Source organism: Oryza sativa, chromosome 5 (genome assembly GCF_034140825.1).
Source record: "Oryza sativa Japonica Group chromosome 5, ASM3414082v1".
Taxonomy (NCBI): domain Eukaryota; kingdom Viridiplantae; phylum Streptophyta; class Magnoliopsida; order Poales; family Poaceae; genus Oryza; species Oryza sativa.
Genome location: NC_089039.1, coordinates 8434085 through 8450233, shown reverse-complemented (window position 1 = coordinate 8450233; position 16149 = coordinate 8434085). Strand labels below are relative to the sequence as shown.

The 16149-nt window shown below is 40.2% G+C and overlaps 1 pseudogene; it reads left to right on the top strand.

Annotated features, from left to right (window-relative positions):
- Positions 1–1890: 1890 nt before the first annotated feature.
- Positions 1891–14777, top strand: LOC4338180 (achilleol B synthase-like; annotated as a pseudogene).
- The last annotated feature ends 1372 nt before the right edge of the window (positions 14778–16149 follow it).

The following is a 16149-nucleotide window of genomic DNA, read 5'->3' as shown; positions in this document are numbered from 1 at the left end:
GGTCCAACCCTTCGACACTTTTCATTTCTTGAGGAAATATGATCTAATTGATCAGATGGCTGAAAAAATAATGTTGATATTAACTATATAAAAAGAGGGATTGCTTCTAGACGTTCAGTGTTTTTCTTTTATTAGAGGAAAGATCATTATATTTGTCGGTGATATGGGCCTAGGGGTTCCAAGCTCAGGAGAGAAAGGCTCTCCCCGTGGGACACGTGTCATAAATTCCCTGAAGGGATCATGTCCTTGCGTGGGGAGCGGCCGTTTTCCCCCCTCGGCCTCGGGCCTCCCCCGGTCCCGAGGGGACGAGCCACCCCGAGGCCCTCGCTCGGGCGCCGCATGGCCACCAGACGAGGGCAATTGGGTGGGCGTGAACGCCGCCCACCTAATCACATCTATGGTTAGTAGGGCAGCCGCCCCCCATTGTATTTAATGCGATAGAGCGGGGCGTGGGACGTGCGCCTGTGACCGGTCTGTGACCGGTTGATGGATGGATGGAACAGCGGCAGGCGCACCCACGCCCGAGCTCGTGTCAGGCGGCGTGAGGGCAGGTATGCCCTGTTCCATCATGAATGATGGGACACCCTGTATCCCTCATCTAGTTAGCAGCTGGCTTGACCGAATGGAATGTGTCTAGGTCGCCGGCCCGGTGCATGCATGCCCACGAAGTTGCCTTTCATTCAATGCCGAATGACGGGAGATGTCCCCGGTGTCAGCTAGAGAGACTTGATGGGAACCACACGGCAGCTGGCGTGCGGGTCGCTTCCGGACCAGGGCACAAGACGCGTATTAAATGTAGACAATATTTGCTCTCTCCCCTAGGGAGGTCTAACGGCATGTGTGGTATCCCCTTGGACCATAAAAGGAGGACCATACCTAGCAGGAGAGGGGTTGGATGGCTAGATCCCTGAGCCAAAGCTTGTCTAACCCTAGCTTGTACACCAGGGATTCAGGGGCTTTCTAAGCTCAGGAAAATCATCATGCACACAGGAGTAGGGTATTACGCTTCATAGCGGTCCGAACCTGTATAATCATCTTTGTCTCACTTTCGCAAGTAGCCAAGCTCCTCTAGAGTTAACCGCTTCCCCGGCCGAACTCACAAAGGGGGGCCTCACAATCCCCCGCTGGAGGGAATCACTCTTCGACAATATTGATAATGACCAAGCCTTGTCGAGAAAGCCGAAACAAAGTTTGAAAGAAAGGGAAAACAAACACACACACTTGACAATATCATAATGTTTGCACCTCTAGATTACTAGCACGCCAATTTTTGGCATTCACTAACAACAATGTGGCACAAATTTCACTAACCTGATAGTTTTCTTACCTATATATAGTTGACTAAACAACCAGCAAGATCATTTCTATAACATCGATGCCATCATATTAATCTTAGTGATCCAGCCACAATATGTTTGAGTGTAGGGGCAAAAAGGGATCACATATGACCATTGTTGGAAAGGAAGAAAATATAATGCTTGTGTCATATGACTATGTTGTAGAAGACTTCTCTGAGAGTGTTTACCCCTTCCTCTGGAGGTAAATCGAGCTGGTATACCTTGTTTTTTTTAGCACACCCTCTACTTTGACTTTTGAGTAGCCCTATGGTATCGGATTGCAATGTATGCATCCCCTTCTATTACGGGATGTGCCATGCCACATGCCACCTTCAAGTGATGGTTTGTAGGGGCACATGCCACATGTACAGAGTTCGTATAGTGATGTCATCCACGACATAATACACCATGTCTGATTCTTGAGTGATGTGTCTAAGTGTCCGGTCTTCCTATAGGTTTGATTTGGCAACGTGATACTTTCACAGTTTGAGGTTTCTGATCAGAGATCATCACCTTGCAACTGCTACACCCACACATCTAGTTGTTATAAACCATGCTCGTGGTCGACCTCACCATGAAGGTTTTATCCATGCAAGTAATCGAAGAAATTCACAAGAACAAGAAAGAACATGATCCGAATTGTAGGTGAATGATTAGCACTCAAAGTTGGGGTTTCACAAATCGGACTTGTTAACGGAGAAACCGTGGCATATGGCGATAGACTAATATAAGCAAAACCCAACTCTAAACAATGATGGCTACTGAATATATATAAGTTGGGATGTTCTAGGGTTAACCTAAGGGCGAACACCCCTTAGGCCTAGCCCACGATACAATTACAAGGCCTAAGGCCCACAACAGACTCGGATTTGATGAGATACATAGCTTGTTTTGATTATTCCGAACAACTCATAAGGAATTTTGACATGAGATCAAAAACATATGAAGGTATACTCCAAAAGCTAACAAACACGCACTCATGGGATCCGAGAGTCCTTCTAGGTTAGTTCTAGGCCTATTTGAAGTTGATGCTTTTACGAGGCCCGAACATGAATCTAAATCATTTAGAATTTTATCTCTTCGTTTTTTTGACCCAAAAGTGACGTGGTCGCATGGAAGTAGACTGAAGGACTTTATATGGTTCCCAATCAACTTGATCATCTGTTGTCTCCTTATGCTTGCTTGTCTTTGCCTTATCCACGCAAAGCAAACCTTTGTTAAAATATAAAACAAGTAAATCTTATATAGAAATGTTGCACCTTTGCTTTATTGATGTGTAATATATGCATGGTTGTATCCAAGCCAATAATGTCCTCATCATTAAGGGACATCAATTGACACAAAGCTGCTTCGCCTCCTGCATGATGCATTTATATGTGGTGATTTATTAGTTGAATTGGTACAGATGACTTGGCGGGATTATTGGTGCCAGCAATTTCTTAATTCAGGTGGGTAGAAACACCTCATATGTGCTGGTCTTAAGTGAACCGGCACATATGAGGATGTTACCTATGGGGTGTTCTGTAGTATTGGATCTGACAAGTCTATCAAATTCTTTGGTAGAATGTTTAGTGGATGATCCGAATTTATATACTCCATACAACATCCGCTGATGAATCCAATAGCCCAACCCATCAGCTAACCTAGACTCGTTGTTAATATGTTCTCACATCACGTATCAGTCGCATGTCTGCCTCCACATTCCGATTCAAGCACATAGTGGGTGATGCATCGATGCTTGTTGCTTCACATGGTGTCGGCTCACCATATGCCATTGCCCCTTCTTTTGTTCAACATATATGCCACCATATGTTCAACATCTATAGGCCGTCACGACTTGATGTGAGGATGTTGTATTGTTAGCTTTGCTAACTTTTGCATTGTTGAGTTGATGTTATATTGAGTGCATATACAAATAACATCCAACAATTTTAATAATGTTTCGAGCAGAGTCGACTCTGCACCATTTTTACATATGTAAACAATTCACTCAACATCTGCACACTATCAACACTCGCTCCCACTTGCATACTTCATAGAAAAAGCGATGGAAAAAGTGTAAGTGAGGTGTTGTGTAAACTTGGGCTATTTCCAGAGAAGTGTACATACATTTTCTACAACATTGATGACATCGTATAAATATAAGTGTTCCTACCACAACATGTACAAGTGAACCATTTTATACAAAGCGAGGGAAAAAATGTAAGTAGGTGCATACGTTGGCTTGTTCTATAGAAGAGTTGTGCTAATGCGGATTTTGGAATTGTGGGTGTTGCACTATTTATGTTAACCTTCTCTGACCATATTCACTAGATCCTGTATCTCCTGCAGTCTTATTTCCTCTGTATTTAAGTAGGATAACATAGTTATTCTTTTCCAAAATTATTTATAACCTTGCAAATCCTTGTGCCTACTGAATATGTACCTTGTGTATTAAATGTATTTAAGTAGGATAACATAGTTATTCTTGGACTAGTAGCGATACTTTTGTTTATACAAAAAAGGAAGTTTCTCACTTAGTTAGTTGAATATTTCCTATGGTTTTATTGGAGATGCTACAAATTTTTTATCATAATTTGTTAAATTTCTTAATATTCATTTGTTTGGGATGATGTGTTGATTTAACTGTTTATATGCTTTTCTTTGATGAGAAAGAATCAATAAAAAATGCATCTATATACTATATAAAATATGTATGGACCTTGTTCTTTTTAAGTCCTTTATAAAAACAATGTTGATTTATTTTACTAAAGGCTCTGGACAAAATTTCTTCATGACAGGTGTATGATGGTTGTCAAAGCTGGGAAACATCTTTTATTGTTCAAGCTTATTGTTCAACAGACCTTGTTAATGAGTTTAGTCAAACACTCATAAAAGCACATGAGTTCATAAAAATGTCACAGGTTATGTGTTCTTCTCTACTTTTGATTCTTGTACAATGCAAAATGAAACAATATTTTCAAAGTTGATTTTGATGTCCTTTTTTTTCAATTTTAGGTCCTTGAAAACACTCCAGACAATGAAGCTTATTACCGCCATAGATCAAAAGGTTCGTGGACACTATCAACAGCAGATAATGGATGGTGTGTATCTGATTGTACTGCTGAAGCACTTAAGGTAAATGTATATTAGTTGTTACATTATTTTTCTTTAGAAATTTGAGAAACTTTATTTCCTAATGAAAAATAGAATATATAATGGAAGTAAAACTCTTTGATTTTTTGGTAAAAAAATATAGTTGTGCCATTCTAATTGCTTCGGGGAAATATTGATTTTGTTATCTTATGCCTCTAGAAGTGTTGTACAGATCAAAACACCACCCTACGTTCAAATAGTTAGGTGGCTTTGTTTTGTGTTAATTGGATGACTGAGCGGTCTAAACGAGCCAGTTACTAAGACCAGGCCTTCATAGATGGGCGAGATAGGTTAGCAAAACATATAGATCACTGGTTTACAAACAAGCCCTTCTAGATTAACCCTTTTACACAAAGAAAATTTTGTGCATTTATGGGCTTGCCGCATTGATGGGTTGCCTTGCGCATTAAGCATAAGTTAGAAGTTGCGGAATTACATCCTACTTGATGTAAAGGTCCAATTCTGCATAATAATTGGAGGCGATAGAATTGTTGCTACTGCAATGTCAAGTGAATATGTTTTAACTATCATAGATGAGTTTAAAGAAAAGGGAACATCTACTACCTCCATCCAAAAATATAGCAACTTCTAGCTATGAATCTAGGAACACAGTTGTCCAGACTCATAGCTAGAAATGCTTTTATTTTGGAACAGAGGGAGTAGGTGTTACAGTAATATCTCTGAAACTATCAAAATACCAATAAATGTGAATTAAAGAAAGAGATACATATAGGCAAAACTCATATGCATAGTAAAATGTTCATGGTGTTGAATATCGATGCCTTCAAATTTATATATTGAATATGTTATCACATTGTAGCAAAAAAGTCTATTGGTGTACTTGCACAACTGCAATGATGATACATTATATTTGTTGAATTGCTAAACTGTACAAACTTTTACAGTTCATCATTTGTTGATTCCAATATATGTACATGTTACATTTTTTTTCCTGCTAATGCTTGCTTTTTTATTCTTTAGGCCTTACTTATGCTATCAAAGATCTCTCCAGATCTCGCAGGAGATGCCATAAATGGAGAAAGGTTGTATGATGCAGTGGATGGCATGCTCTCTTTCATGGTATAACTTGTACTTGAATTGTTCGCCATGTTCATATATCTAGTTTTCTGAATTTATCCTCCCATCTTTGTCATTGTTTCCCAAATTCGGACGAATAAGGGAATAATTTGAGCAAAGAATACTTTAGGGACAATCTTGTGTGGGCCATTTTATATCATATATGGACATTTAGATATTTTAGTACTAGCATATAAGCTCACCTATTCCGACAACAACTCTAAGACTAAACATTTCACAACACATTAAGTGTAAGCGACGGGCTATGTGTATGTGGGCCTACAGCTACGGAAAGGGTTGAGTTGATGCAGATTTTGAAGCAATGTTTTTCTCATGTGTTATTAGTGTAAATTTTATTACATGGATGATTGTGGTTATGGACCTTTTGACCATGGGTTTGTGGTGCGGTCTGGGACAAGAACATCCACCCTTAATTAATAGAGTAGGTGAATGCAATACACTTGCTCATTAGTGGAGGTATTTGTGCTTCACCGGCATATAAACCCATGTGTTGTCACCACACCACATGCAAGTATACACATATGTGAGCTAGAACCTACCAATTTTTTTGGGTTATTGCAAATTTTGGAAGCTGGGAAGTTAGGAAAGTCATTCAAAATATGTTCAAAATATTGATGTGTAACTTTGACCCTATGGTTGTTAGGGCCCAGTCTATACAATACATGAGTCATATTTTCTTGTACTTGCTTTGCTGAAACATTCCTTTATGCGGGGCCAATATTACTGGGACAAGTGTAAAAAAAATTGCTCATATCTTCCTTCATGCATTTCGTAAAACATGAGAAAATATATCCTATGCCATTGACTATGTCATGTTCTATTTTATACCATCAAATTTTCCATATATTATATGCTATCCCCATAAGTGACAACGAAAAAAGTTGTTATTAATGCATCAGAAAAGACCATATCGCCCTTCGTTTGCAGTGTTAATCCTCGCAAATCAAATTTCATCTTAAGAAATAGTTCCAGGAGCGATGGTGGTACACTAGTTTCATTAATCCATAAGAAAAGACTTGGTATCATTGAGTTCAACTGTCCTCATAGTATCATTCTTTCCCCATGTAAAATGATACTTTTATATTTTTGCCACGATTTTTCCAACACTCACTCAGGTTTAATTAATCAGGTCTTTCCTCTGGGCTAAATCAACCCCTTTAGTGGACGCTAAACGGGGATGGTATAAAATAGAAGTTAAGGGAAAACTTGATGCTATGATGTAGAACCGTAACAAAGTCGATGGTGTATGATAGATTTCTCTATCAACATTATTAGGGAAAAATTGGTGTTGTTTGCAGCAGCAACATGAATATGATGTTGCTTACTTCTGCATATCGGTCATATATTGTTGTAACTTGTCAAGTAATTTTAGCCCGGGTAACTAAGGTTAATAATAATCTTAGCTACAAAAGTGTTTCTCAACTTTCTCATCTCGAATTTATGATCTTTGAGCAAAGTTTAAGTGGCAAACAGGAGTACCACAATCACTCATGCAAATATTTGTTAGGTTTAAATTATTATGCATTTTGGTTTCTTTGCTAATGATTTTCTAAATTTTGTACATTTCTGTCCTCTACTAAAACAGTGCAATTCAAGTGGATAACATTTCATGCCATTGTTTTGATCCCTATTTTGTTTCATTGAAGAATAAAGATGGCACCTTTTCAACATATGAGTGCGAGAGAACTACACATTGGTTAGAGGTAAGTACTATATAGTCCTACTTCGGTTTTAGGTAATTAAAGTGATAAACCAAGTGCATCCATCATATTTAAATCACGTAAAAATGCTCATATAAGACTAAGAAGAATGAAAACCCATAAGCAAACATAAAACTTCAGCTCCATATTACAAATGAAATTATAAAAAAATGATAGGGTTTAGAGGTACTTCTTTTCATCCATTCAAATTTATTTTTGAGGTAAAATGGTCTAATTACAACATAATAGTACTTCCTAGACCATTTATGAAAACAATAACTTAGTTTCACTCACTACAATAATAGCTTAGAAGCAATAAATGGGTCTAGTTGTTGCAAATGGTATACTCCATAAAAAAGCATTAACTCTGTGGATGCAAACTCTTCTTTTGTAAGGGCAAAATATATTTTCATTATAAGGATTTACATTCTATTGCTTTGCCACACATCCACCTCATCTAAATTACTACCTCCATTTCATATTATAAGTCGCTTTGACCTTTTTCCTAGGCAAACTTTGTTAGGTTTGACCAAGGTTATTATCAAAATATATCCAATATTAAATTTAATGATACGTATTTGGTGTCACAAATGTTGCTAAAATTTTCTATAAACCTGGTCAAACCCAAAGCAGTTAGACTAGGAAAAAGGTTACAACGACTTAAGTGTTATATCTATTGAGAATTGTCCAAATGTTATATACTTGTTTTACTGATGTTATACTTAAGTGTACACTAGTCTATTTTTTAAGAGAGAAATGTAAGAATGCTCTTGATTTTCTTTTCATAGGTTCTCAACCCGTCTAAAACTTTTCTGAACATTATTGTTGATTATCCGTAAGTGTGCTCTCTTGTTTGAAGAAAATACCATTGGTTTCACCTCACAACATGTGTAGAGAGCTAACTCAACTGCCTTGAATGAATTAATAGATCTGTTGAATGCACATCATCGGTACTTCAAGCTCTAATCATGTTTAGTGAGTGCTATCCAGTGTACCGCAAAGAAGAGATTGGAAAATGTATTAAAAATGCTTCCAAGTTTATTGAGAACAAACAAAGGAAGGATGGATCATGGTTTGTTGTTCTTATTTGTTGCTACATATTATTATTTTTTTATGTTTACAATCAACCGTTTGATTACTTTTTAACTATGTCACAGGTTTGGTACTTGGGGTATATGTTTCACTTATGGAACATTCTTTGCCATAAAAGGATTAGTTGCTGCTGGAAGAACATATGAAAATAGCTCTTCCATTAAAAAAGCATGCAACTTTATTTTGTCAAAACAACTTAGTACAGGTGGATGGGGAGAGACATACCTTTCAAGTGAAACCGAGGTAATTCTTACCATTCATTTTCACATAATTGACATAGTTACCTCAAAAGTTGTGACCAAATATATTTTTGCAACACATATATAATGTTTAGTTCCGCATTTTTCCTTACATTTAACAAATATATCCATCGAATCTAAAACAACTAAGAAAATGAAGCAGACCTATATAAATTTCATTTAGTTAAGTGCTAGGTCTGGCAACATAAAAATATCTAACACCCCACTCATCAGCCTGCATGCATATGTAATTGTAGCAAACAAATGTAACAAGGGTGTCACGCCCGGAATTTCTATCCAAAATTCCAAACGCTTACATGTGTGTGAACCCTCGTCCAGGAATCAGCCGAGGCACACAATAACAAATTGATAATAGAGTACAAATATTACTCTAATCAATAGGCGAATAAAATGTCATTACAGAGGTAGATAGTTCCTCTCAATCAATAAAGATCTAAGCAGCGGAAAATAAGATAAACGGCGCAGACGGCTCCACTTCACAGGCAGCTTGACCAAGGCTACACCTAATCCTCCACACCTTCGGCAACATTGTAGAACTCTTCCTCTGATGAATGATTGCAAGGTGAGTATATGACATACTCAGCAAGCCACGCAGCAAATATGCAAGTGCACAGGATAACAAAGGATGGCATAGTAGGGTTTCATTTGCAAAAGCAGCATTTAGCAAACATTTGAGAATTTAGTAAAACAGTTAAGTAATTAAACAATATTAATCCAACGCTATACAACATACCCTGTTGTATAGGCCCAACCATTTTGAACAACCATCCCGGCTGTACAGTTCTATCTCCAAACCAGGAATATACCATTCCAAACCAGGAGCTAATCAAATTATTACCAATTATAGCATCATTTACTATGGTGAGAAGTGTGAAACTAATCACGAAAGACATTGTTAGACCCGCCCATAACCGCGGGCACGGCTATTCGAATAGTTTTACTCTGATCAGAGGTGTACCACTGTACCCACAAGACACAACCCCACATCATGTCACCATGTGCCTCAATACCACCACGGTACCTCGGAAAGGAGTTGTGACAATACCCCTTGCATAACACAATCCACCGCAGCGCACCTTCCTGGATCATAATCACCCCCTTATAGACAAGGCATGGACTCCCCAGCGACCCCCGTGGGCTTATCTCCGCCACTTCTCAGTCTGGTGCCCCGCAATGAACCATGCTATACAAAAGATAAAGCCGTTGCCCACGCTGGCTTGTGGTTGGCACGGTTAATGTTTCACAACCGAAACTCGTGAACCGGTCCTTAATTGTCATGAGCACGACCATCAAAACCATGTGCTCACAACCCACCATTACCAGGTTTTAGTTGGCACATTAATTAATTAACCAATCACGATTGACCATCATGAACTATCATTTAGCAGGGCTAAGCAATTATACCTAATATCTAGCTGAACCAATATATATAAAGCTCAACTAGTCAAGTTTTAATAACCCAAGGTATCAAGGAATAAAGTAATCAAGAACAAAAGGGCTATAACAAAGAATAGGTTAATTCCACCCAATGACATTCGAAAAAATAAATGCAATAGTTGAAAAGAAACAATAGCTTTAAATAGGATCAACATGCTCAAAGGGTTGTTTGGGATCTGTGTGACTTGCCTTGCTGGCCTTGGAACTCTTCAAACTCTTCTCCGGCGAAAACGGACTCTCCGGAAACGACGGAATCTAAGCAGAAAAGAGCAAAAACACCAAAACAGCACATAAACAAGCATGAACAGTACATGTGGATATTTTTAACATGTAGATCTCAATTTTAGAAAAATTTAGAGACTTGAACCAACTAAAACGGAGCTAAGATGAATTAGTTATGAATTTTTGAAGATTAAATCGGATTAAAACACTTATATTGATTTTAATTGAATTATGACGCAATAATGAATTATTTTTGAAAAGGAAAAAGGGAATTATTGCGTCAGCGGCTAGGGTTTCGCGGTGGACCGGGCGCACGGCGGCGGTTCACGCGAACGGACGGCCGAAATCGATCCATCCAAAACGGACGGCCGAGATCGATCGGGTCCACGGCGGCTCACGACGAACGACCACGATGACGTCGGCGATGACGTCACCTACCGGCGGCGGTGGCTCGGCGGTTCGTACGCGCAAGCCCGCCGGTGAACGGCGGCGCTTCGGCACGAACGGAGGACACCAACGGGTAGCGGACGGCACGGCGAACTCACCGGCGACCAAAGCGACGGCGGAAGATCAACGGACGGCGACGGCGACGAAGAAAGAACGGCGGCGGTCTTCGGGTCGATGGCGGCGACGGTGCTCCGGCGGTCTCCGGCGGCGGCGAAGGGGTGGACGAGGACGGCGACAACTTGGCGATCACGACGGTGGCCTTCCCGAGGGACGACGACGACCGAGACGGCGGCGGCGCACGGCTGGAGCGACGGCGGCGACGGCGGAGCTAGGGCACACGGCGCTAGGGCGTTTCCGACGACGAGAGGCGAAGGCGAGGGTGGCGGCGGGTAGAGGAGACACCGGGGATCCTTTTAAAGGGGCTAGGAGGCAACGGCGAAGGCCCACGGCGGCCGGCGACGAGAAGGAAAGTTCGGGAAAAACGAATCCGAAACAAACTCGAATCCACGAATTTCCAAACGATTTTAGCCGGTGTTTCCAAAGGAGAAAAGGTAGAGGAGATCCCGAAGATCATTTCCCCTCTATTGATTCGGCCGGAGAAGGAAAGGATCGGCCGAATTGGAAAGCGGCGGCGGCGGCACGGCGCTAGGGTTTCGGCCGGAGGAAGACGATGATCCCGACAGGTGGGACCCACCTGTCAGCGACAGCGCGCTCGCGCGGGCGGCTGCGGCTGCGGACTGGGCCGGCTGGGCCGAGGAGAGAGAGAGGGGTTTTGGGCCGACTTTCGGCCCAAAGCCAAAAGAGACTTTTTAAAACCTTTTTCAATTTAAATTATTTCTTAAATGCAATTCCATTTATTAAAAATACTTCCTCAACTCAAATAAATCCCAGAAAAATCTAGGAATTATAGAATTAAGCAAAGTATTTAATGAAATTTTATCTGGCCCCATTTTATATTGGAATTTATTAATTAAAATTAGATCTTCTCTTCTAGGCTTTTACAATAAATTCTAAAAATTCGATTTAAACAACAATTTATATATTTTGAATTTTCAGGGTGTGACAAAGGGCCAAATGGTCACATTGATTGAGCAATATAATTGTCTTTGTTCTGTGCCCTGGCCATAGCTGTTAACTAGTTAAAGTACAAAACCTATGTATGTTTGCAGGTCTTGAGAAATGCACTTGATTTTTTTCGTCAATCCCTGTCACGCCCGAAAATTACCTTTCCCGAATGCTAGTGTATTAATCCTTGTCCCAGAAAAAGCCGGGGTATACCGCAAGAAACATGATAGAAAAGACACATCTTTAATAATTATCATGATAGTATTTACACTATTTTAAACGCACATTAAGCCTAACAACGAAAGATAAACAACAGCGGACAAGCGGGCCTACGACTCCATATTCACAGACGCTCAACTAGGGTTTGATCCTATACTCCACCTAACACTTCTTCTGCAAAGCTTCTTTAACTGGAGTGGGAAAGATTAAACAAGAAAGAGTACAACTACTATACTCAGCAAGCCACACCGGAATATGCACATAATACAAGGGGGTACTAGGAGTAATCTATTAGGGGTTAAGTTTTTTGTAAAACCATCTTTCAAATAGTTAAAGTATAATGCACATTTCAAAGCACGATACTAATCTAGTCAAAATATTAATCAAGCCGCACACCTGTAGGAACTTGCCTTAACCCAGCCCATCAGGTCATAGTTCCAAGCAATCCAGTTTAACAGAGTAAAATATCTAACCTGGATATATTGCTAAGCTTGCTAGTAATGGGCACACGGAGAGAGGGCAGAGAGGATAAGGATGACGGAAGAGAGGAGATCGGCTTGGCGTATAGGTGGCTCGGTGTTTTTTTCCACATATGTGTTGGTTTAATTAAAAACCGAGACGAATGGTAATTTTATAGGATTCAACATGCTTAGATTATGATATGACTTTCCATGCTCAACGATACGGATTGCCAAGACTTCTATGACGGATTTGAACTGCACAACAGAAACATTTGAAACTACTGCACCTACATGAACAAGAAAACAAGCTACAACTGAATATAAAGACAACATTTAAGTTATAACATAAATTGAGCAACTTAAACGGGCCAATTTGGAGCTCGTATGGCTGAGAAACTACAATCCAAAATTATATGCAATTCAAGTGAATATTTCTGAACTACTTAATTATGATTATACCATTAAATTATGTCCAATGCATCAGCGCTCGAGGAAAGGAAGGATCAAGCGACCAGTAGCCAAGTCCCATGGGTCAAATGGCTAGTTCATCATACACATAAATATTCACTGAGACGGTCCACTAAAAAAGCAGAGTGAGACCCATGTGTAAGCCTCAGAGAAGAGACCAACAAGTGGATCCCATGGGACACCAAACAAGAGGCCACATGCACAAACACGCGGCTATGCGCAGGAGGGATGCACTGACCGGTGCCGGTGGCCCATGACAGAGGTCAACGATGCACAGAAGCATGGCAAAAGGCGAGGGCAATGGGAGGGAGATATTGGAAAATAGATCCTCGCCACGAAAATGAAGATGACCGAATAGTGAGGAGGGGACTGGCGGTGTGGTCTTGAAGGCGATGAACTCGGGGCAGCGACGATGCTTCAGCTTGACAGCGATGATGTAGCTTCGGTGATCTTCTCGCTTGCTAAAGAGGCAGACAGTGGAGGGCTTGGCATTGCAGACTTCATGACGACAATGACAGACGAGGACGTCAACAGTTGGCGCTTCGACAAAGCGGGAGAGATGGTCATGGAAGCTTCGAGTTGACGACTCACGTCGCTCCTATGGGCTTCGGGTCATGAGGAGGTCAGGCTGGGAACTAGCTCGACAAGGAGAACCGAACGCAACGACGGTGTAGCGAGATGATGCATATAGTTGTAGAGTTCATTGACGAGTACAACCCAGCATAATCGAAATCGTTTGTGTGCTTCAGAAGAGAGTCGGGGAGGTCCAAAGTGCAACAAGGGTGAGATTACCCTGTCAAAAGTGAAAACATCGGTTAAAGGGTGGTACAAAATGAAACATCAGTAATAAAATGTGGCCCAAAGTAAAATTTACTCTAAATTTCCATATGTGCTAGTTGGTCCTAAATAATCGGTGAATCAATAATCAACCAAACCTGATCTAAACAAAAAGTAACATAATGCACACAATGCCTTGAAATTGATGTATTGGTCATTCTCTCTCAGTCATGCATTCACAGCCATGGATGTCCTAGTCAACACGACTTTGTATTTGCATGCAGACACACACAAGTCACACAACATAGGTACTAGCATATGAACATAAGTCTTGATAATGTTAGATTACATTCTTTTATTGAACAAGTTTATGTTGGGGCTAGTAGATCTCATGTTGTGAACACTGCTTGGGCAATGTTAGCTTTAATATATGCTGGTTAGGTGTGTTTTGTTCATTATTCATTTTAGTAGGTACTAATTGTCTATTATATTATTTATTGTACTACAATGTTATTTCATAATGCCTCAATGAAAATCAGGTTGAAAGAGATCCATCGCCACTATATCATGCAGCAAAAGAATTGATTAATATGCAACTAGAAACGGGCGAGTTTCCACAACAAGTGAGTATTCAATTGATTAAATGATTTTCTATTTTCTTTAGCACAAACATGTTCAGTATATGGATTTTCTATTTCTTGTAACACAAACATACATAGTCAATAATGAATTAATATACTAACTGCACATAAATATTATTTTTGGATTGCTCATCACTTCATTTTATTTGGATTGTTGTTTTGGTATCCACAAGAATGAAATGGGAAAAAATAGAATCATCAAGTTATGTAGTTTGTGGCCTGGCATTTATGGCATGCATGAATACTCTACCATCCACTCTTGATAGATAATAGTAGTCTAATATTCCAACTTTAATTACAGGAACACGTTGGATGCTTCAACAGCTCCATTTATTTCAATTACAGCAATTATCGCAATTTATTCCCCATTTGGGCTCTTGGGGAGTTTCGTCGTCGATTGGTTCTACGAAAGAACTGAGCCTCATAAAATGACATAATTATTTGATGCCGAACAAAAGTTTGAACTATTTAAATATGCAAATGTTTTAAGTGTAAAAATATCATATACAAAAAATAAATTGCTATCTGATGTAGCAAAACTACTGTGGAGATTATGGATACCCCATACCCACACGGCATGTATATCCGACTAGGTATAAGGGTACCATATTTACATAGAATATCTTTAAAGGACTTGGGATAAATTCGTAACTTGTGTATCAAGGAAATATCCGAGATCCTAGTCGGTTACAATTGTATTTTATCTTTACTTGCCTATTCCGTTAGGAATATGGGTTGTATCTTGTAATACGGACACCTCCCCATATATAAGGAGGGGTCCGAGTGCCTCTTGGGGTATAACTTTTCCTCTAGATCATACGATCAATAACACACTCGGCGGATCAATCCCCGGACAGGAGTAGGATATTACTTATCATTGAGAGGGCCTGAACCTCTCTGATCCCAAGATTACCACCAGCCAAGCCTCTCTGCACGGCACAAGCCAAGCCTTAGCGTTGCTGCCTCGGGATCCAATCGCAGGAGCAGGGATCATGCAAAATGCTCTGTTCACTCGCCAGCTAATGAACATAGAGATCGCCGCGCTGAGCAGCCTCACTCTCCGCGTCGCCGGCAACCCATCGATCTTCGTGATACACTCAATCAACGCCATGCAGAAAGAGGCCACCAACCACACTGTTCACCAAATCGACATCACGACGACGAAGTTGGCGTTGTAGCTTTTACAAGCGACCTGCGTCGAGTGGATTGGCTGGCTAGCTTCAAGCCGACTGGTATCGAGAAGTATGACGGCAAAACCAATCCCGAGTCATGGCTTGTCATGCCCAGAAATTCACTCGTAATTTCTGAACTTATCACGCCCAGAAATTTACTAGTAATTACTAAACTTTTTTGTGCGTAAAATCCTCGTCCAGGAATCAGCCGAGGTACACAAACTGACAATTTAATATACATATTCATCAAAATAACTAAAGCATCTAATACTTACTGAAGAGGTACTTAGTCCTCACAACGAAGAAAACTGTAGCGGAAAAATAAAATCTAGCAAAGCTCCGGCTCCACTCCCACAGGCAACTCAACTGGGGTATAAGCCAAACGTCTTCTCCTTCTGGATCATTTTTCTTCAACTGAGGTTGCTTGATTATTGCAAGGTGAGCATATGACATACTCAACAAGCCACACTGCAAATATGCAAGTGTACAGGATAACAAAGGATGGCATAATATAGACTCATTTGCAAAAGCAGCATTTAGCAAACATTTAAGAACAATAAAAAAGTAGAATAATCATCAATTCTAATCAACACTGAACAGCACACCCATACTGCTCAG